At 45.7% G+C, this 23,415-nt stretch overlaps 1 protein-coding gene across 1 annotated transcript in view; it reads right to left on the bottom strand.

The window, feature by feature from the left end:
* Positions 1–23,169, bottom strand: part of LOC119170652 (CD151 antigen) — a 264,301-nt gene extending 241,132 nt beyond the window's left edge. The window contains exon 1 of the mRNA XM_075886954.1: positions 22,635–23,169. The gene's annotated coding sequence lies outside the window, so the exon portion shown is untranslated. The remainder of the gene's footprint in view (positions 1–22,634) is intronic.
* Between the last annotated feature and the right edge of the window lie 246 nt (positions 23,170–23,415).

The following is a 23,415-nucleotide window of genomic DNA, read 5'->3' as shown; positions in this document are numbered from 1 at the left end:
CAGTGAACCGTATTGGAAAAAAGAAACACAGGCATTGCGCAATGATGTAGAAAAATGGAAAGGTTGGGGTATTTCGATATTCGCACGGGCCACAACATGCAACTTGTTTCTGGTGAGCAAGCTGTGGTACGTAATGCAGGTTTTGCACTGCAGTAGAATAAGTGTACAGAAAATACACAGAGTATTTGCAATTTTCATATGGAGCTCTGTATGGGAAAGATCAAGCCGCACAAACCTTTTCAGAAAAGTTAGAGATGGTGGACTCGGATTAGTTCATTTGTACATAAGACAACTTGTCAATCGTTTCCTTTTTCTGCGTGATGTGGATGACCCCTTTTTGAGAACTGTTATACAACTAAGGTTATCTAGAGTGCTGCCGGGATTTCTCGTATCATCATCAAATATGCAAGGACCAATACAAGGGTATTTAAAAGAAGTTGTTTCGTCTTTCCGCTTTTTGTCAGTAAGATTTTCGTTAGAGTATCTGGCTGAAGTACCACGTAAAAAATTGTATAGAGACCTTGTCGATGTTTTACTGCCTGTTCCATTGTACCGTCAGCTATATTGTGCAGGCCCAGGACAGGATGTTCTGAAACGTGTTAAAAGAATGCTTGTAGCGCCAGGGGTCAAAACTTTTTTCTTTAAATTACATACTGGTACCTTACCAGTTAAAACGTGGTTGCAGGATAAGGGAATACTCGTGCCATGGAGCACGAATTGCCACTTGTGTAATAAACCGGAAACAATTGAACACGTGTTTATAGATTGCTGGAGCGGGGTCTTTTTCTGGGATATACTGCAAAGAACCTTGAAAAAAGAATTACCGTTAAGTCCACATGGCATCCGTTTTCTTTCGGTTAAAAACGAGGCAGGTGTACCTTATGATCTTATCATGCTTCTGGGCCTGCACAGTATATGGAAAACCCGATGTGCCTTTGAAAACGCGGATGTAGAAGTGCTAGCTGTGCGCCAATATTTTTGCAAATCTGTGTGCCATTTTCTTGAAATGCTGAAAAGCCAAGAGGATGTGCCAGACTGCATTGGGTGCATTGAGCAATTGTTACGAATGCCCAAGTATTGATTAATAGTCAGCCAAGAGCTGACGGTACCTCAATGAACTCTGTGGGTGTATTTTGTGACGCACTTGAATATGGACCCATATGTAAATATGTAAAATGTGAACAGTCATGCTTTGCAAGGCAATAAAGAAAAAAAAAAGTTGGTGTGGCGCAGTGGTTAGCGTCTTCGAATGAAAATCCGCAGGTTGCACGTTCGATCCTACGTGGCACCTTGTTTTTTTTTACGGGACGGGTGTTTTTTTTATATCGTTTTTATAGAATTCTTTTTCATTTTTTGTGGCAGCTCGTCACGGTGATTCTGACGTCATTTCGCGCTCAAGTTTTGCCGGCACTGCAGCACCCACCATACCCACCATGCGCCATGGTGGGCGTTTCCCACCATTCACCCACTACATTAATCCACTATAATGGTGGGTGGTGGTTTCCACCATGCCCACCATTCGTTTTTTTCCGATAGGGCATTATCAAAACGGCCTGGAGAGCTAAAAGTCTTAAGCGGATAGATAGATAGACAGGTATAGATATATACGCTCAAAGTCGCCGAAGTTCGCTAAGAAATGCTTCGCATTTAAAACCGCAATGTTATATAGCTATGTCTTTATTGATATACATTTAAATACCATAACATTCATTGGGTATATATTAATTGGTAAGTTCTCATTATAATGGGGCAATTTAGAGTAATCTTACTATGGTAATTAGTAACCTTGATATTCAACAGTAGCTTATTTTACTGTACAGCGCTTAATTCGGTTACTGATAATCAGCGTGTCCCTAATTAGTAACGGTCTGACTTACATAGGCTTTAATTAGCATGGTATTAGCTTTCCACGGGTCGTCGCTTCCTCAGCATGTCCTAGGTGTAGATTATGTGGCTCAGTCTTAGCATAACTTGGCTTGATTAGCTTGGTCATAGCTAGTTCTTACTTAATTAGCCACATATATCGCTTACCTAGTCAGCTGAGCAGCCACGCGAGCGAGCCGAAAATGAAGAGGGCGAAGAGGGCATGCGAGTGCCGATCAACGCGCTAGAAGGCGCAAATCAAAACGGCGTTAGTAAAAATTTCGTTCCCTTTCCTTGCATGGGCGCATTTCTGTACTCAGTGGAACCACGAACAAATGAAAGAAGATGCCTCCGGTTTGAAGACTCTTTCCACCCAAATTTTTGGACCCCCCTTAACGTGACGCCGTGTCCTATATCGTAACGAATGAAACCCAGCGTGCGCAGAGGGCTGGATTTGACCTTTTTGCACCATGTTAGCTCGCTCAAAAGGGGGTGTCCCCAGAGTTCCCAAATAGATTCCGAATATCGCCAAACTCGGGCCATCCTGTCTAGCCCGACAGTCGCAGATCGTCATGCGTGTTTCAGCACCGGCGCACAGCGTGATGTAGTACGTAATCTTCTGAGCAATACTTTTTTCTCACTCACACCCACTCTCAGCGCGTCTTCATCTCAGAAGTGTGGCAGTTTGATTTGTGGGGTTTAACGTCCCAAAACCGCCATTTGATTATGAGAGACGCCGTAGTGGAGGGCTCCGGAAATTTTGACCACCTGGGGTTCTTTAACGTGCACCCAAATCTGAGTACACGGGCCTACAACATTTCCGCCTCCATCGGAAATGCAGCCGCCACAGCCGGGATAAGTGTGGCAGTTTGGTCTAGTTGTTATGACATGACGATAGTCGTCGTTCTGTTCTCGCGCTATAGCTATCGTCATTTCATCTCAGAGGCAGGAAATGGCCGCAGCGCCACGCGTGAAGGCCACTCGCCTGCTCGTATGATGTATAGCCACCGGAAGCGCGATGTTTTGATTTAGGTGGAAGGCCCGCGCAAATGAATGTGACGGCGCCCACGCGTCGCGACGATCGCGCGGCGTTTTCCGAGGGTGGGTTCCTTCACCGGAGATACACTCTCCCGCAGCACGCAGAGAGCAGGGCATCAACGTCAAAGAGAAATAAAGTAACAACAAATACGGCGGAATGGGTCGTTGGCGCCTTCTCCAATCACTCTTCTTCTGGCACCGTGACCCGGAGTTTCCCGAAAGGGTCGTAAGGTCGTGAAGGCGAAATGCACGCGGCGTTATAGCCCTGAGCGTGGGAGCCTTGCACCCGCCTCCTCATCCGAGCATAAGAGCGCGCGCTAACGACCCTACTGCTCTCCTTCGGCGGACCGCGAAAAGCCAGCTTCTGCCGCTTGTTTTGTTGAAGTTGACGCTGCTGATGTCCCCGTGGTTGGTACCTTGAGCCTCACTGTCAATGCGCCTCTGCCTCTGTCTTCTTTTTTTTTTTTTCTCGCTACCCACTCGATCTCTCTTATGGACGCAGCGAAAGTTGGGAGATTCTTCCTATCAAAGTCGTCTGTACGCCTGACCAACAGTGGACTGTCCCGCATTGACCTTCAGGGTCTGCATTGACAAAAACATCGCACGTGAAATATTTTCGTAAGAGAATGTTCCGGCCTATCACGACAAGAGATATATCATGAGCGAAGCCGGCTGACCGAACAGAAAATACGCTTACACGAAAGGAAAGCTTCATGAAATCGGGCCCAGCTCAATGCATCGGGTAAATTTTTTTGGTCCTCCTGCTATTGAACCAGGAAGAAAGTATCCACCGGACGATCATCTATTGTGCAGTTGTAATAAAGTCTAAATTGATGTGTTTCAAGTCTGAGTTGCGTGATGACTCGATCGACAAAGAGAACCCCTGCATGGCCGTACATTTCGCTTTCACGACAAAACGTACTGATTACAGCGCCGGTTTGCAGCTAAGCCAAGCTATTCACAAAGGGTATCACAGCTCATGTTTCCTTCTTGCTTGCAGATGTCACACTTTAACACACACACAGTTCACACCAGGAGGCAAGTGTGCGGTCTTCGCACTCGTGTCAGAATCGGGGCTTACTAGGTGCTCATAGGATATATGCCTTGACCGAGAAAGTGCCATATAACACTCGCGACACACGCTCACATATAGAATCGACAGCAACAGCAACAGCAGATGGCGCCCGTACCCAGCAGCATGCTTCTCTCACCGACGGCATACCTCGCACGCGCGCAGTGCGCGAAGCTAGACGGCCTTAGGGCGCGACTTGAACCCATCCCTCATGAGTGACGCCATATTTCAAAACTCCGGCAGCCACGCCAACAGCAACAGATGCGGATGCTGCTTCTAGAACCGTCATCTACACATCTACAGCGATACAAGCCTGCGCCCTTGCTCCTGTTGTCCGACGCACGTCGCATCCAGTTCGCGATATCTTGGCACGAACAGTGCTCATGAATGAATGCCCCGGTGCAGTATATCAAACGCGCCATTCATGTTTGCATCGAAGGCCCCGCTACGCCCACGTCACCTACAAGACCATCATGGTCTGCGTGCCACGGGCCTACGCGAAGTCATGCGAGAGACGTCGAGTCAATAGGAGCGACGCAGCGGTCTATCAGCACGTCCCTCCAATCCCCGCCAACTCCCACAAGTTGCAGAGAACGACCTCTTCGGTCGCCGTTTCATCTGTTCAGCTTCTCTCGAGTTGATTCGCGTGGATGGCATTCCGCTTCCGTATGGCAACGATGAGAGATTGGTGTGAGGGTGTGTGTGTGCGTGGATGTGGGTTACTCAGTGCGTGGTCTCTGTTTCATCCTTTTTTCTTTCTTTTCAAGATCGGTCTCTCTTTTTTTCCGCTTCGTTTCTCACTTCCGCGTGATCTGAAGCCGCTTTCATCTGGCAGAGTGCGTTCATCGAACGATACCCTCGCGCTGCTTCGTCGCTGTCCGAGTCATGTACGTGTACACTTCTAGCAAAACAACAATGGCTAACACTCTCGGTCCCTTTTAGTACGGGACTCCGTGAGAGCAGGAAGCAGGAAAATTATACACAAGCCAGTGGGATAACGCATTGTTTGCACGATGCAATACAGACGATTTTTCCCCGCGATTGGCTGTGTTGCGTTGGACTATATGCATTAATTTATGTTTAGTTCTTTCATCTTCAGACCACTTTCCAAGCAGTGCAAGTTGAAGGAAACATACTTGGGCTTGCTGCTATTTCATTATTAAAGCGAACAAATAGTAGAACAAAGAAACGACGAGAGATTCATCCGAATCTTGGTCAGCCACCTACATTACGTATGAGGTACTTATGGTAGCGACAGCACACACAGGAAGTAGATGACACAATGGCGGGCCTGGGTTTTACCGACGCGTCCCCACTGACGTGAATTGCCGAGACGTCAGGGTTACGTCGGATGCGGACTCCGTGTGGTTGCGTGGAGCATCTCCGGGTGGAATAAATGATGCTGGCAAGATGGGAATACGAAAACAAACAGATTTGCTGGCGCTTTCTTCAACTATTTACAACATAACAAGGGTTAGAGTTCAACGAGCCACGAGCATGGTGGATGGACCGATAACCCATGGTCCAGGGCGGCTTCTTGCACTGTGCATCGTCGTTTTAAGCGCTCAGTTAGGCTCGTCATTCTTGATAGAAAAGCCGATCACACACACGACACCACCGACCATGGCCCACGCGGTCACCGTTAATTGAGTCATTGCACTCGTCCATGTAATGTTCCTCCGGTCATCGTCACTCAGTGGGGGGGGGGGGGAATCCATCACGAAGAAGTTGGCGGACGGGCAGTTTACTGCCATCTCTCCCTAGAAGGGCAGCAAGAAATTTGAGCGACTTAATCGCTTTAGTCACGGCCTACGAGGTCGGTCAGCTGCGCAGCCTACCCAGACATGTAATTGTGGAGGGAAGCGACAGTGTGGACGTTAGCTGGCTGACCGTTGAAGCTTGCCATATCGTATCCCTTTGTAGCGCTTCCCGCCGCTGGGCACTTGTTTCAGAAAAAGGTACAGAGGTGTCAAGTCATGGGAAAGCACCCCTGGTATGCTTGTCATGGACAGCGCGTCGTCAACGGCTGAGAGTCACAACACGAACAAACGTTTTTTTTTTTTCATGTAATGTCTCGTTGTGCCTTATGGTTACAACCACTTTAATCTTTGGCTGCCACTCTACGCGGCAATCGGATAGCCCGAACGTGTCTTGCACCGCGTCGACATTAACGTTTTTTTTTTTTCTGGGCATGTGATGTTACGATACCAAAATCAAGAAAAATAAAAACATCAACTTACCAAAAGTATGCTATTCTTACTTTCGTTTGTCGTACTTCTTATTGACTCAGATTAACTATTACGCCTTGCAGCGCAGCGGACTTGTAAGTGGCCCATTTTCATTCTTTCAATCCAACCAGCACTAAAAAGGCGGTCACGCCGCCACATATCAACTGAGCTGCAGCACACCACACGGATGTCTCCCGCTCAGTTTTTCTTCGTTATCGCAAAGCCTCGTGCTCCTTCTTGGCCAAGTGTAAAGTCCCGCATAAGCGATGGCGCCGTTCGCTCTTCTGTTTTCAACAAAGAAAGAAATAATCACAAGGCTCGCATTCTTCACCGCCTGCGCGCGAACTAAACGTGCGGGCAGTGGCAGTGAAAACGTTGGAGGAGGCCCACAAGCGGCGGCGCTTCCGCGTGTAAACGCCCGCAGTACATCTCCAGGACTAACAAGGCCCTACCTACCTACCGTCCTGTCTACCTTATGTGCGGAACAAACAACACGCAAACCCAAGCCGACCAGGCCAGCAAGCCACAGATGGCGAGCGCGCAAGTTCACGGAGGATGCATGGAGGAGGCGCGGGAGAGATGAGTTGGTTGGTTGTGCCTTGGCAAACTACGCGAGCGTGGGGTCGTTTTGAGCGATCGCCCGGCACTCCTCCGCGGATGTTTGCCTCGAATCGTGCGAAGACGAGGAATCAGAGGTGGGCAAGAGATAAGGGAGACAGAGCAAAGAAAGCAGGCCACTCGGTTCCTGAAAGCCACAAATGAGCCCACGTGTGCCACAATTCAGACTGTTGCACTGTGTAGGCTTGCTTAATTAATTAATGCTGGTGCATTTTGTAGTGCTTGTTCGGGGAAGCACGAGGAGATGCCCAGTTGCTAGGAAGGTGAACGAAAGGAAACAAGCGTATTTATTCGAGGAGGCGAAACAGACTCCACGACGAAGCATTCTGATGAACACGAACAGCTCATGCATCGAGAAATGTTTTGCTGTAGAGCGCAGTCAAGCTGATGCCTCCAAATTGAGATCTGGCTACCCGGAATTCCTAAATATCTACCATATGTCCTCTGATCTGCTTGTTCGTTTCTTCTAACTCCCCGTCGGAAAGTACCTTAACACTCATACGCTTCGCATAGGGGAACCTACATTTAATCAGCCATCGGCATACCGTCATGCGAAGCATCTCTGGGCGTATAGTACACGTAATACGCAATGAAGTCACATGACGCTACTAAAAACGAGGAGAGACTGTTTCAGGCTAATTGACGTTTTCATTCTTTCCCTGAGTGACACTTGTATTAATGAGGAAGCCATGCTTCGAATCACAACTGTGCACTCGTGCACCCACACAAAGGGTCCTAGCAAACTGGCAACACAGTTACGAGATAATTCAATGCAAAATCGAATTGAAGCATACACAGTCTTAAGGTAGATGTTATGAAATAAACGCTTGCAGACATTGCAAATTAACAAAATAAATAGTGTACAAACGTGCGTGGAAAAAAAAAGATACGCAGCATATATAGCATGGTCTTCTAGTGGCGCAGAATGTCTAAATCACATTGTCGACACCAATCCCCTTATCGGTCACCTTAATTACCTTATTGGTACTTTGAGAAGACGCAGCACAGAACTAGGATACTACTGTACTACTCGTATACACCTTTGTCGGCTGCGACGCTGTCCGAAAAGTGCGATTGTAGGTTTCTGCGCTCCACCCTCCATCAGGCGACAGATGCGACGACGCCAACCCAGCGCGAGCCACCTCCAACGGATCAAGCGCCATAAATCTTGGCCCTGCCCCTCCCCCCTGCTAGCTCCCCCTTAAGATACGGGCCAGTGCGTAAGGCACTTGATCCGTACACGCCATAGAAGACTTGCTACCAGCCGCAGAAGGCGGTAAGACCACCGCCACAGGGAGCGTACATACGGGCGCCATGCTGGGAACGCTTTTTCTTCGCCGAAGCACTACGCCGAACGGGGCGGCGCCAATCAGTGCACTACGTTTGGCTGCCGGAATTCGCTAACGATAAGCGAAAGCGTCACATGGCGACCTTCCCTTACTTCTTACTCGACTTGAAAGCAGACCAATAATTACCTGTGCGACTGGGTCTAGCCAACCCCCTCTCGTCCCATTTACAACCTGGCATAGGAGAGATGCTCCTATAACGACGCTTTTTTGTTCCTATCGTCGTCGTCGTCGTCGTCGTTGTTGTTGTTGTTGTTGTTGTAGAACTGAAAGGCGGACGAGTTGGAACTTGATTGTTGAACCAGCACTTGTCCTGTTCCCAGGGATTCTTCTGTGCTTTCGATTTGTGCGCTACTTAATCATGAACTGTTACTGTTTTTGTCGTTGTTGTAGATGTAAAGCTTAATCTGGTGAATTGTTATCATGCCATCAGAAAAAAAAAGAGAAGAAAGCGCTGAAAGTGGCCGAAACGAAGAGAAATTCCTTTAAAGTCGGGAAGAGGGTAACTTTACTAAAGATAGGCTTTTCTCGGAAGAGATGAATTTTTTTTCTTTCAAAATATACGAACAAGTGCGCAAGAGTGGAGCTAAGATACGCATCTCTGTGTAATAAAAACTTGTTACGACACAATCATCAGAAAGCCGGCTCGTGCGAGTGATTCTTGAAACAAGTGACAATACAAAAAAGGAACTTGCACTAATTTTTGGTTCCCGCTGAGCGGGCGGATACTCCAGCATATGATTCGATAGCAAAACAACGAGTAATTACTTCGCTAAGGTCTTCAGTCTGTTTACTTGTACTGTGCGGCAAGCATTCCTCTCTTTTCTCACAACCGGCGTAGGTCTGTGGTAGAACTGTTCGACTGCCCGAGCAGCGTTTGGTATCGGTTGCTGTCAGATCATGACATCTAACGCTGTAAAAAACCTACAAGGACGTAGAGCCCGACTTTATGGGAGCAGATGGACTAATTGGTTATTCGCATGTTTCTTTGTTTTACTTGCTGTTTGCCGTACCGAAGCATGGTGACCCGTAAACTGGAATATCGAAACAAACAGACAAATAAACAAACAAAACAAAACATTCCAGTTGTCTGTCGTTCACATGCCTCATGGTCAATGCGGCGCCACGAACCGCTGTCCCCGTCATAATGTTGTCGCAAAATCCAACGACTGCGGCAGCGCGCTGTGGGCGTGTCCCCGAAACGCGCGCACGCCACGCCAAAGCGACACGAAAGCTTTCTTTCCCTCCTTGCTCGTAAGCGCCTAGGTGAAGGTCACCGCCGCTCGGCAAGGAAACGCAGAGCAGCGCGCAGAATGTGACCACGCAGCGCTGGCTGCGAGACCTCACGTTTCTCGTCATTATGCTCGTTTTCTTCGTAAAGAAGCATTCTGAACCAAGTCTTCTGTCGTTTTAGGAGGCTGTTGTGCTAATAGATCATAGTTATTACATTTACCGGTTCCAGGCGGGTTATTTCTCGTTATTGGTTTAATATAAATGCGCTTACTTTTCTGTATAATAACAAATATGAAACATCACAGATCACTTATTTCTCATAGGAAATAAAGAGTCAATTACCTAATTGAAAAACAATCCTCAGAGGCATCGCTTTAACGCAAGCAACATTGTCACACACGTGTATAACGTGACATAGGTACCATCTAAGTTATTACAGCATCACACGACGTGAGCACAGATTACGCGTTCGTACGTGTCGCTTACGTTCACAACTTCCCTTCCCTTCCACTTCACTCACGCTAGTTCAAACTGAAGCTCGCTTGTCCACGATGCGCCACGCGACATTTCAGAGAACTGAAATCTCCTGTATACTGTATTGCACGATTTATTTGCTTTTAATTTTGCTGTTTTGTATTCTATTTTCTACTGTAACCCCCCTACAACAATGCCCAATGGGCGATGTAGGTACTTGTAATAAATAAAATAAATAAATAAATAAATAAATATACACAGCTATCTCCAGCACAGCTGCTGCGTAAGGCTTTCGTGGAAAGGATGGCGCGTGTCCGACGACCAGCGTGTAATACGAACTACTCGCGCGCTACGGAATGCGCAGGGCACGCACAGCTGCTCTCTCTCGGGGAAACCTGCCCACGATGCTCGTGGCGAGCCGCGCACACTTGCGCCGCCGCGTGCGCCTCCCGTGTCGCTTCCCGCCTCGCAGCTCTAGTCTCGAGCGCGCAGCTGCGCTCTCGAGAGCTCGCGCTCGTGACGTGCCGCATCGCACCAGTGGTACGACCGAAAAGCCTACGCCATATGCAACAGTGCACGAGCGCGAGTGCGCCGAAGGAATGTAACATATGCCAACTGCATGATCTCACTGTGTTGCTACACCCTCATTAAAGAAGAATAATGTCGATTTGGGCTAGTTGGTTTGAATTCATGATAATAAGGGTTGCAGCGCGAGCACGAATGTGCTAGAAGAAACAGACGAAAGTCGAGGTACGGAAGGCAAAGAGGACAACGCTCGTGTTGTCCTCTTTGCCTTCCGTACCTCGACTTTCGTCTGTTTCTTCTAGCACATTCGTGCTCGCGCTGCAACCCTTATTATCATGACCCTCATTAAAACCTTACAACAATTCGGCGTCAAACCTACTCCTGCAGATTTTCGGAATGTTGCCTTTTCAATGGACACTGAAAATAAGAGTTATTCACGCATTGTTCCACAGATATCGTACTCCGACATGGACACCGGTCAATGACGTAGCCAGGGGGCGGTACTCTGGGTCTGTACCATCCCCCTCGAAATTATGTTCGCCACGACGGAGGGTGGCATGGGACATGGGCTAATCCCTTTTCCCCCCGCCTCACTCGAAGGAAACTGCCAGACTTTAAATAAAGTTCATCTACTCATTCATTCATGCACATAAAGCGCTATATGACCATTTACCTGGCCAGCCCCCACTTAGATCAAGGAGCTGCATACCCGCCACTCGAAAAAAAAAAATTTTCTTTTCATACAACCAGGACACCGATTCTATCGTCTATTAACATCGGTTTTCCGTCAAAAACCTGGGAACCAATGTCCCGGTAAACGGAGAAGGGTTCTGAAGAGGCTAATGAAGACAGTGATTTCCCGGCCAACTTTCGCCAATTTTAACTTTTTCTGTCACGTGGTATGACCATTTGAGAGCGAATTGAACGTCCGTGTTTACTCGCACGCTACCAGCGCTACCTAGTGTTGGCTAACTGCCAACTACTGCCCGCTATAATGGTGGCTATGCGAGCTACGTCTTTTCATTCCACTACACATAGTTGTCAAAGTGGGTGAGTCAACGCGTCCTACAATAAATAAATAAATAAATAAATAAATAAATAAATAAATAAATAAATAAATAAATAAATAAATAAATAAATAAATAAATAAAAAGGTAAATAAATAAATAAATAAATATTGCCTGCCTGAAATTACGCGCCGTTTTTTACTGACTGTCAAAAACGACCACGCAATATGCATACAGTAAGTCTTCACTAGACTGATAAGCTAGTAAAGATAGCAATCTATAGGGCGCTCAGCGTTTGTGACTCTTTAAGCAAGCTGTGTTCTTTTCTGCGCAGCTAATCGTTGCGTGAGCAGCAAGCGAGACAACCACCTTTCAGGCTGTACACATAACCCAAGTATTCTTGCTCCGTGCCCAAATCAACAACTCATGACGATCAAATCCTGGCTGTCCAGTACGCCCACGATAGGGCCAGGAGGCTCGACCTCCCTGTTCCGTCGTGGGAGTAGCCATATCGGCGCATTCGCGTCATGTACAGTAGACATAAAATAAAGTTTAAAAGAAGAAAAATAAGAGCCGAATAGTTCACAGTTGGGCTGTGTTCCAATTCTTAGACAGCACATAGAAAGTCTACACAGACTGCATAGAAGACAGCACCGAGCCCATGCTGTCTGAAAATTGGAACATGTCTGGGCGGCTTTTACGCCACGAGGCGCCACCTCACGTCTAAAATAGAAAGCCAAAATAAACAAACGCAACAGCTGTATGTTCTGTCGTATTTCGTATTAAAATTGGAAAAAAAAATAAAAGTTACTATCATTGAGCGTCTGGAGAAGCGTCTGCTTGTGTGTAGACGACGATTCCGGCGAGATCCGGTCTATCTATAGGCGATTCGCGGAGTCGCCATCTTGTTTAGACAGCAAAGTAGCCGGCATCGTCTACGATGCGGTCTTCTCGGAGTAGTTTATTTTGCCGGCTACGTGAGAATTGGAATAGGATTCAAGATGGTCGCCGTCCATTTAGCTGTCGATTAAGCCGTCCACGGGGAGTATGGGAACACACTCACGATGTCAGCGCAGCGAAGACGGCTCTTTATTGATCATAGCTTCGCATTTTGCAGGCCATAAGTAGGTTTTTCACTTGAAGGGACCGACAATTCACATTTTTCGATCCAGTTTTCCTTCGCGACCAAAAGCTTACCCTTCGTAGCGATCGTAGCTGCAGTAGTTAATCCCAATAGCTTGTAGTCATTTTATAAGCAGTATTTTTCGATCTGAAATGCTCTGAACACGGTAGTGTCTTTTCATCCGGCAACGCTGAGTATTGATAGCGATGCCGGTAGCCTTCATGATGGCTTATACATGCTGTCGTTGTTCTTATTTCGCAGGATTTTCTGGAACTATGCTTAACCATGTTTATTCTGCGCTTTACAACTATCTTTGAAAATGACAAGCCGTTACAATGAGACGGTGTAGCTCCAAAGAGCTTCTCTGCATTAGTACCGCGTCGCCAAGCCAAGTAATCGAAAACGGAACTGCGCATATGTCACGCAAAGGCAGCGCCACTTTAATGCGTACTACTACCGCCAGCTTATAAGTATACTTTTATAAAATATTATCCTTTGCTCTAAAGAATCAAACAATATTTCAGTACTAATCAATAAATTGTTGACCGTATACATTAACGCACGGTAAAGTGACAAGGCATTCATGATAGTTTATTTTGTTCCCACCAGAGACACCACTAGGCCATTGTTCTCGATTTTCAATGAAGAAATAAAAACAAAATTCCCTCCTCACGAGAAAAACAGGGTTGGTTTGAGTCCCTACATGAGACGATCTTTCCATCCATGCAGTTATCTCATTTCATGTTCTGGGCAGTTGTCGGTTTCCTTCCGGGAACAGGATAAGCCCTATACCCGCCATGTAGTTTAGGCGAAATTTACGTACCTCTTTCTCCATAACCAAAAGCGTAACAGTAATTGTGATCATAAGCCATTCATCTTTTTACTGAAGCATATTTAGCGCTGAAGATTACACCACTATTTTTGCAATTTTTTATTGTTGATTTATCTGATTGATATATGGGGTTTAACGTCCCAAAACCACCATATGATTATGAGAGACGCCGTAGTGGAGGGCTCCGGAAATTTCGACCCCCTGGAGTTTTTTAACATGCACCCAAATCAGAGCAGACGGGCCTACATTTCCGCCTCCATCGGCAATGCAGCCGCCGCCACCAGGATCCAAACCCGCGACCTGCGGGTCAGCAGCCGAGTACTTTAGCCACTAGACCACCGCGACGAGGAAATTTGTTATTTTCTTTTATTTTTATTTATTTTGTTGTTGTTGTTGTTGTTGTTGTTGTTGTTGTTGTTGTTGTTGTTGTTGTTGTTGTTGTTGTTGTTGTTGTTGTTGTTGTTGTTGTTGTTGTTGTTGTTGTTGTTGTTGTTGTTGTTGTTGTTGTTGAACTGAAAGGCAGACGAGCCCTGTTACGTTATCTAAATAATGGCTAAAATTTATTATTCCAGAAAATGGGGTTGATGAGATAAAAGAACGTACGTTGAAAAAAGCACGTTTTGAGATAATCGCACTTAAAGTTAAAAATGTACATTATTTCGAAGTATAACGAGATAACAGTAAATTGATAGGCCTGTTCAATAGGCACCACCTGGATACTCATCTTCGATATAATGTTTTTCTTTTTGTGTTGAAACGTCGTGCCTGAGGAGTCTCTTTTGTGGCCTGCTGTACAGCCCCGCTAGCAAGGTATACTGTCGACGCTGGTGAAGAGTGCGTAGGCCCTGCATTGTGCAGTGGTGCCCTGGCGAAATTCCAAAAAAGTTCAGAACATTCACATAGGCTATATTGCCATCATTGAAAGTGATCAGAGGACCAAGAGTCCATATTATCAGTGTTTGATGCCCGAGGAAAGCGTTTTTTGGAGTGCGCCCCCACACGACAATTCAACGACTGGTTAGTGTTTTTGAGTTTTGACACGGATGCATTTAGCAAGTAATTATGGGTGATCTAGTTCCGGATAATTTGATATAACAGCTTCACTAACAGATCCTGAAAGGTATTCGATATGAACGAATGGTTCGCCATTCAACTAGGCTTTGTTTAATTTATACCAAGTTTTGGCGTTTTAAATCTGTGGGATTTATTGGTATCATTTAATGCCATGAGAAAATATGTGGCCCGGACAGGTTCTCGCATGTCCTCCCTAGCTGGCTTTATTTCTCTTAAGTGGCCAAGCGATAATAGTTTTAGTGCTTACAAATGATGGCACAACAAATATTTCCCCGTCCAGATATAGATTTCTCGACATACAGCATGATGCCTCCCATTTCTTTCGTTTTCGCAGTTCTTGCCCCGCCGCGGTGGTCTAGTGGCTAAGGTACTCGGCTGCTGACCCGCCGATCGCGGGATCGAATGCCGTCTGCGGCGACAGCAATTTCGATCGAAGCGGAAATGTTGTAGGCCTGTGTGCTCATATTTGGGCGCACGTTAAAGAGCCCCAGGTGGACAAAGTTTCCAGAGCCATCCACTACAGCGTCTCTTATAATCATATGGTGGTTTTGAGACGTTACCCCCCCCCCCCATTTCAATCAAATCATCAAGTTCTCGCAGTTCTGGGCCCATTCTTTTCTGAATGTTCCAAATGCACTCCATCTTGCAAACTCTAACCTCTCCATATGACTATAATGCTTGAAATTCAAGGAATCCTTCGCTACGTAGGAGTCGGGACTTGGTAAGCCACTGCACAAGTTTTGAAACATCTCGTATTGTAGAGGGGAAAAAAACACACACACTGAGACAAACAAACTGGTTCACAAAAGGCCGCAAATTTCACGTACTGCAAAAAAAAATGATTTTTTTTTTCTGTTTGCTTACGCTGTCCCCTTAACGTTCAGAGAGAGGTTACGAGAAAGTAAAGAGAGAGAGAGAGAGAGAGAGAGAGAGAGAGAGGGAAAGAAGAGGAGCGTAATGAAATGCGCCTGCAACGTTGTTTTGCAAGTACGTGTCTGGTTAGGTAAGCGCGACGTAAGAGCGATAGCTTCTTTGTTGAAGCAGCAAAAGCTTCCTCGTATAGAGCGTACCTCGCGTGACGAGACGACAAAAGACACACCGCGTGCCGCTAAAGGTAATGATCATGTTGCCTCCATTAGAAGAAACACCCTTCAAGTGACATTGCAAAATCGTCCCAACGCGGTGGTCTAGCAGCCAAGGTACTCGGCTGCTGACCCGCAGGTCGCGGGATCGAATCCCGGCTGCGGCGGCGGCATTTCCGATGGAGGCGGAAATATTGTAGGCCCGTGTGCTCAGATTTGGGTGCACGTTAAAGAACTCAATCTCTCATAATCGCACTGTGGTTTGTTGCTTAGGTATAGGTATTTGTTGCTTAAACCGCACATATCAATCAATCAATCAATCAACGAAATTGCAAAATAATAGTGATTTGTGTAAAGTTTTGTTATACAGGGGAAAAATACACAGCGATTAGCCTTGTGCCTCGAGTATCACTCGATACCACTATGAGCAAGGTTTCCAATCTTGCCGGCGGTTCATTGAGTTGAGTTGACTTTATTTAGAAATTACCACACGCATATACAGGTTATACCGTCAGCGGTTGGTAAAAGACAGGTTACAAACTGCGGGGTCCCAAATGAAAAAAAAAAAGACCCCTTAAAAGAGATATAGTCGGCCTCATTGTTTATGGTATTCCGTCGCGCTCATTCGTACGACAGCACATGAGTCGTACGACCAGGAAACGACACGGTTTCGCGTACATCGGACGATGACGATGGGGCGGGCATCCTATGACACTCGATCTGCCGTCGCCGTGCCGCGCATCATCGAACGAAGCGCCTGCTACCCATAACTACGAGTAATGGGAAAAGCCTCTGCATACACGTAAAATAATTCTTGCTACAGAGAAGAGATTCCACAGATATCCCTTATCATGTTGAAACTCTAATTAAGCTATAGTGTTTTAGCTAATGACATTGCCCGAGGTAAGTATCTGAGTCAATATTGTGTTGCACACCACCACGAATTATTTATTTACTTTTGGTTGATTGACTGCTTGATTAATTGATCGATTCATTCATTCAATGCACGCTAGACAGCTCAAAAAAGACAAGCGAAAAAGTAAAACAAGGATGAAAAACCTACACATTAACGGCCGGGTATGTATACGGTATACAGTGGTATACGAACGCGATAACCTCTTCATCCGGGTCAGCTTTTTTTTTTTTTAGTTTTCGGGGAGCACGCCCTTTTCTTGCTCTTCCCCTGTTCATTTTCACCTATAGTTGGCGCCTTCATACACCCTGCTATGCCGTTTGCCTCCCTACTTTTCTTATATTGCATCTACATCTCTGTCACATTCCCCCTATCCTGCTCCCATGTGTAATGTGGTCAAACGTCGGGAAGCGATTACGCCACCGTGGGCAACGGTATTTTCGATTAAGCCCGTAGTTCTCGCAAATGGCAGCGTTCCGAGTTTTTGGCCGTCTAATTAGGAGGACGTGGAGAGTGACGTCAGTCGGTGACCGAGGATGTAATAAAAAAGCTGCGGCCAATCTGTATCCATTATACGTGTCACCGACTGCTGTAAAAGGCCCACGTTATTACATACGTCAATATACAATTGTTGTGAGATTTATCAGATTATTATTATTATTATTATTATTATTATTATTATTATTATTATTATTATTATTATTATTATTATTATTATTATTATTATTATTATATGATCATCATCACCATTAGTAGTAGTAGTAGTAGTAGTAGTAGTAGTAGTAGTAGTAGTAGTAGTATTTTTCCTGCCGACACACCGAGAGAGCTTCCCTCCATTAGCCGTACAATTATCATAAAACCGGATATTTTCGCCACCTCTCAAAGTACACGCGACCTGTTAATAACAACTTCGTAAGGACGCCCCGCTAGACAAGAAATATCACTTCGCTTTCTGTGTAGCGCTAAACAGGAAAAAGGCGCAAGCAGTGACAACTCGTGATGTACGACGCACACGCATCGCCATGGTCTCTCTCACACTTGTCCGCCATAGCCTCTTTTTAACAATTCCTTTTATAAAGGCAACATCATTTCTTCTAAGTTGCAAGCAACGAGGAATTTTCTTGAAAGAATGGTTTCAATGCTGCTATTCCATATAATTATAAACAAACAAACAAGACGTATATGTTTTCTTGACAGATTTACACACTTAATAATAATAATAATAATAATAATAATAATAATAATAATAATAATAATAATAATTGTTGTTGTTTTTGTAGAAGAGTGTGTGTTACTCTTTTCAATGAGTGCTGACTTTCTACGCATATGACTTTAGGTGTCACAACTGCCGGACGCGTGTATAATGATATCCAAAGTGATTTCACGCTTCTCTTTACCTAAAATCACATAAGCGGCAAGATAGAATTCGAAAAAAGACTCAAGTGACTTTTTCTAAGACTGATATTACAAAGGAAACCTGGAGCCCGGCAAGTTTTATTATCTATTTAATATTCACATCGGCCCCACAAGACAGTTCATTGGCCGGCTACCTCCTTATGTACTCAGCTTGATAAGGTAATAAAATCCACTTGCTATGGTCCTTCTCTAGAAACTCGCAGGCGAAACCACGTTTATGCAATGCTTGTTACCTACAGCCTTCTACAAAAGTACATAAATGAAGTTATATAAAATGATAATGAAATTAAGGACACTAAACCCCAGTCCAGGTGGTACTTCCGATCCAGTAAGACGTCCTTGTGGACCCCACACGCAAAGAAAGAAAGAAAGAAAGAAAGAAAGAAAGAAAGAAAGAAAGAAAGAAAGAAAGAAAGAAAGAAAGAAAGAAAGAAAGAAAGAAAGAAATACAATGAAATACCTATTGTCAAGAGGTCCTTCCACGTGTTTACGTCCAACTCTTAGAAACAACAGTTAGACAAACGTTGCGGAGCGACCTTCACGATAACACGTTTAGACGAAAAAGTAAAACAAGATAAATGATGGAAAAGGTGCTTTGCTTATTGCAGCGCATTTCCACGCATGATCGAATCGTGACTGCAACGATTAAGGACTCATTTGGCACGGCCCGCGTTCGCGAAATCCTACCTCTCTCCAGCAATTTCACGTTTATATAAGCTCCGGTACCCGGTACTACCGTGTCTCCTAAATGGTTGATCGCTATTGAGATTAGACAGCCCTACTTATCCAGCAATCTTTACAGCATTGATCAATGCGATTTTTAACCAGTTGTTTTTTGTCCTGATTATTGTTGTTAAACAACGTGCAGTATTCAGAGCAAGCTCTGGGACCCTCGTCTGTATATCCTAGATTTTGTAACTTCCTTATTGGAAATAACAAACCTTGGAACTTCAAAACTTGAAAAACTTGAAACAAGCTAACTTAATATCGACGATTCACCATCTTTACTGGTCAGGGTCGCGAATGGTTCTGCTGGTGTTGTGATGCGGAAGATATTGACGGTTAAAGCAACACCAAAGGCAACTACTAAGTCGGCGTTTATTGTTGAAATAGCGGTCCAGAAACCTCATAATGCTGCTTTTGTGCCAATGAAGTGCGTATTTCGAAATTAGGTCAGGTTTTAGTGGTCCGCATTGGGTTAGCGCGCTTCAAATTACCCGCCTCAAGCGGGACGTCTGACGTCACTGTTGCCGCACACAACGTAGCCGTGCACAACGCGACCGCCGACACTAGTAGCAGCAGAACGAAAGTAATGGGAGCCACAGCAGTAACAACGGCGTGTGAGTAGAATAGTTGGTTCGGGAACAATTTCCTGTCATCACCTCCGAGATGGCAGACGTGCTGGCTTCAACTGGGCCCCGCTAGATGGCACGGCCTGTCCAATTTAACCAGTCAAAAATTGGACTTTTGATCCACTCGCACCATTCCCCCATAGTATCGTCCGGCGCTTCTTTCTCCCATGAATCAAACAGAAACGAACAAGCAGAAAATTATTACATCTTTTGATGCTAGGAAAGTTTTTTATTTAGTGCAGGTAGTTATATTACTAGTGAATAATTGTAGGCGGTACCTCTCGTGTCGTGATCATTTTGAAAATGTCCTACGCGTAGCCCTTGCGTTTTCGCGGCCTTAATTTCTCGGTAAGTGTGGCAGTGCTGCCGATGTATAATTTGTCATTTTAGACGACTTTGTCATACATTGAGCTTTCACTCTAAATTGTTATTTGAATTTAGCTTCCTTTAAACCTCTCGCGGCCAGTGACAAACACTGGAGGCCAGTTAGACGAAAGAAACGGGTTAAACAGTTTCTTAATTAGCTGTTCGTTCCATGACATTCCTCAGTATTAAGAAACAAAAAAAGATCGGTGTCATATATGAAAGCATTAAATACGCTGGTTTGTAGTCACAGGAGTTTTTGGTACGAAAGTAATCCTATGTACTACCTATCGAAATTTCTCGGGTGTTATTAAAGACAGAGAACCTTCACTTGAATTCAGCGGGCACATTGATTGCGGCCAATGCTATGACAGGCAATGGCATTCCTCTGTTTCTAGGCGGCATCTCAGACCAACATAATACAATATAAATCAGCAAAACATAACATGACAGAACGAAAAAACTCCCAAGCATTTCCCCGAGGGTGAACATGGTTAAGTGCGAATACACGGGGTCATGCTATGAGGGGTATTTATTAATTCCCACTATTATATTTATTAATCACACTATGGTGCCTTTATGGTGTAATGGTTCCTGGGAATCGAAATTTGATCACACGGGGGAGTTTACGTTAACTCACTGGCGAATGCCAACGGAGTTTAACTTTACTCCCCCTCACGACCCGCTCTCGACGGGAGACTGAGAGAGAAGGCGGGCGCGCGAGAGAGAGGGGTGCGCGCGCAGCTGCAGCGAGCGAGGAGAGCGGAGGAGCGAGCGAAGGGGGAGGGGGTATAAGGCGCGTTACTGACACCGATATCAGCGTCGCGTCCGTGGCTTATTCGGTAGAGCGTCGCGCTGCGGCCCGCCAAGTCCTCTTTCTTTTAAAGATAGAGAGAAGACTGCGGACGCCGCCGACGGCGGTGGATGGTTTGGGGTCGCTCATAAAGTGTATTCACACTTAAAAGTGGCATTTATGAACTATACGATTATGCGACGGCAGCGTCGTCACTGTAACCACGATTCTAGACTTTGTGTTACCACGAGAAAAGCGCAATAACGAGTAACAAGCGACCGCGTGTGTCAAAGCCGATCTGAAGTTCGCGCGCCCTCCGTGAGTTCACGAATTTCGCAAGCGTCAATCACAGGTATATTCTACTAGATTGCCTCTCAGGCAAGTTTTAAGAACATCTCGCTCGTTACGACAACCTAACTGCAGCATAATTATTCATTTAACGTCGGCGATGTCACAACGAGATTGGCGTTTTGTTCTGCGTTTCAAGCATACAGTTCGACCTGAATATGCAAACCTACGCCCACGTGGTTATTAACAATTTTTAACGTAAGGAGACCATTAAAAGAAAAAAAAGATAATAAAATATTTATTCATAGTTTTAAGAAGAAATCGTTTAATAGCTTCTGGCTGTTTTGGAAAACGCAGCACGAGACCAAATGCAGAGCAATGCAACAAAGAATGATTGACGAAGCAGCGCCGAGAACTGAATGCAGCGGGCGTTTGCTTAAACCAAGTTTAATTAACGTGACGAATTGGACGTGATATCATCTACACGCGCTTGAGAAACTTCATTTCCACAATAACGATCAATCTTTCCGTTTCTCAGCTGACGGAAGTTCCGTTGCAAGTGTTATCAAGACGTTATGGAAGCCCTCGGGAAAAACGAAATTTGTAATGTTGCGCCGCATCGAGAAAACGACAGCGGATTAATTGACAAAGTTAAGCAACCATGCATACTCATATCTTATCAGTGGACGGAGAGGAGTATATGTAGTAATGATGAAAAGGAAAGTACACCACTTTATCTCTCTCCCCGAGCAAGCTGTTTCCCGGCAGCTGCGTAAAACTGACATCTAGGGGGAAAAAAGAAAAAAAAAAGAACGACCCGACAGCTGAATGCACAGTCGTCGACCGCTCTTTATAGGTAACAATAGCGCGAGAAAAGGTCACGCTAAATAAATGCTAGCCCGCGCATGTAAAGACGCAATTTTCTCGCGCGCAGCCTATATATACGTCAAAAGAGCGTCGTCTGTGAACACCACCACAGATATCGGCGTCAGATTGTGTCGACGTCCTTAACGAATCATCGACAGCTGACAGCTAACCAACGCGGATGCTCCTATGTACTAATTATAGACTACAGTAGAGACTAAGTGGTTACTGTCCACTTCTACATGGTGACATAAGGAGTATATAAGCGCCCATAAGATCGAATTATGGCTAATCCCTCTTAACATGCTCATTTAAATGTCAAGCAGCCACTGTGAGACGCGATAAGAAAGGCAGCGTCATTTGGCAATGCTGAGCGTGATCTTTTGAAGCTTTCGCTTCGGCGTCAATCAAATACTTCATTTGATAGGACGTATTCACTTGAGCTGAGCAAAATGTTTTTTTTCCGCAGGATACTAGTAATCGTGCTGGTGGTGAATTCGATTCTGTCAAAGGCAGTTCAAGAGTATCAAGTCACTCGCACGCGAACCTTATCATGACACTTCTCGTTTCTTCTCTTTTGCCTGTTTGCTTTCATTTATATGCGCATCTACACGTAGACTCTACCCGGAAGGTGGGCAAGGGGCAAGCGTAGAAGAGAACTTGCAGGCATGTTTGACAAGTAGACGCACGGTTTCTGGTTCGAATCCAGTTGCTCAAAAACCATCGCATCATACAAATGTTATTTAAGCCTTCTGAGTCGCCACAGTGGCGTACTGTACGCTCATGTCGCCGATGTTGCAACGCAGGAGACACTTTTTTATTTATGTAAGCCGATGCGCCCTATGCCGAGCCGAAATATGGGGGTGTACGTGTCAAGTTCAACATATTACTACGATGCGCGCAGCAGTCAAGCATTCACCATTAACTTTGACCAGCTTGGCTTCGTTAACGCACAGCCTGCTCAAAATGCACAATCGTTTTTCACATTCCAACTCCCTCGGAATGCAATCGTCGCCGCCGCAATCGAACCTGCAGCTTGAAGGCCGGCGGGGCAATGCCATAACTATTGTGATCCGTTACGTTAAACCAATTCTATCAACAAATAAGCTGACTAGGAAAGCAACGCTTACCGTGTGGTCAAATATCTCACGGAGCAATGCCGTTGCTGTAGCAGACCCAGGTAAACACAATCACCAAGCCGATATCAGACGTAGGATGAAGGTACGCTTCAGCGAGAAGAAATGGGAACCAGCTGTTCACGCGACACCGCAACTCGTGAAGGGCCGATGTGTGTTTGGAACTCGAGAAAAAAAAAAGAAGAAAAAAAATGTCGTAAGCAAGGTCCTTCGGTTTGCAAGGCGCGAAAACGTTCCAATTTCTCAGCACGACGTTGCGCAGACACGCGGCGAAACCAAACACGTCGAGCAACGAGCACGGATCGCGCGCGGGAAAACACGCCGGCACCGGGCGCGACACGCCTCCTTTCTTCGTCTTGGAACGACGCAGCGATTCAAAGGCCGCGTGCGCGCTTCCCTCACGCTTCACACACGCCACTGTTGCTGGTTTTGTATTTTGCACCAGCGCGGCAGCAGCGTGGTCCGACGCGTCGGCCGCGGGAGTCAAGGCGCGACCAGCGGTGCCGCGTCACCCTCTCTACTGCACCATTCGTCCTCTGCTTTCCTCCTCTCTACGTGTTTTCAAACCCTCCGAGGTGGTGGTGGTAGTGATTAGAATGAAGAGGAAAAAGGCACCTAATTTCTGTCTGCCTTCAGGCGACACGGCGCAGTGCCTTATAGGGGTGGGGTGAAGGAGGGATAAAAAGAATAGAAGGAAAGTAGAAGCAGAAGAAGACAGCCAACGAGAGGAAAAAGAAGGAGATAGGAAAGTGGGGATCCGGTCGAAGCAGTCCAA

Source organism: Rhipicephalus microplus, chromosome 2 (genome assembly GCF_043290135.1).
Source record: "Rhipicephalus microplus isolate Deutch F79 chromosome 2, USDA_Rmic, whole genome shotgun sequence".
Taxonomy (NCBI): Eukaryota; Metazoa; Arthropoda; class Arachnida; order Ixodida; family Ixodidae; genus Rhipicephalus; species Rhipicephalus microplus.
The sequence above is the reverse complement of the archived record's forward strand: the minus strand, read 5'-3'. Positions and strand labels throughout refer to the sequence as shown.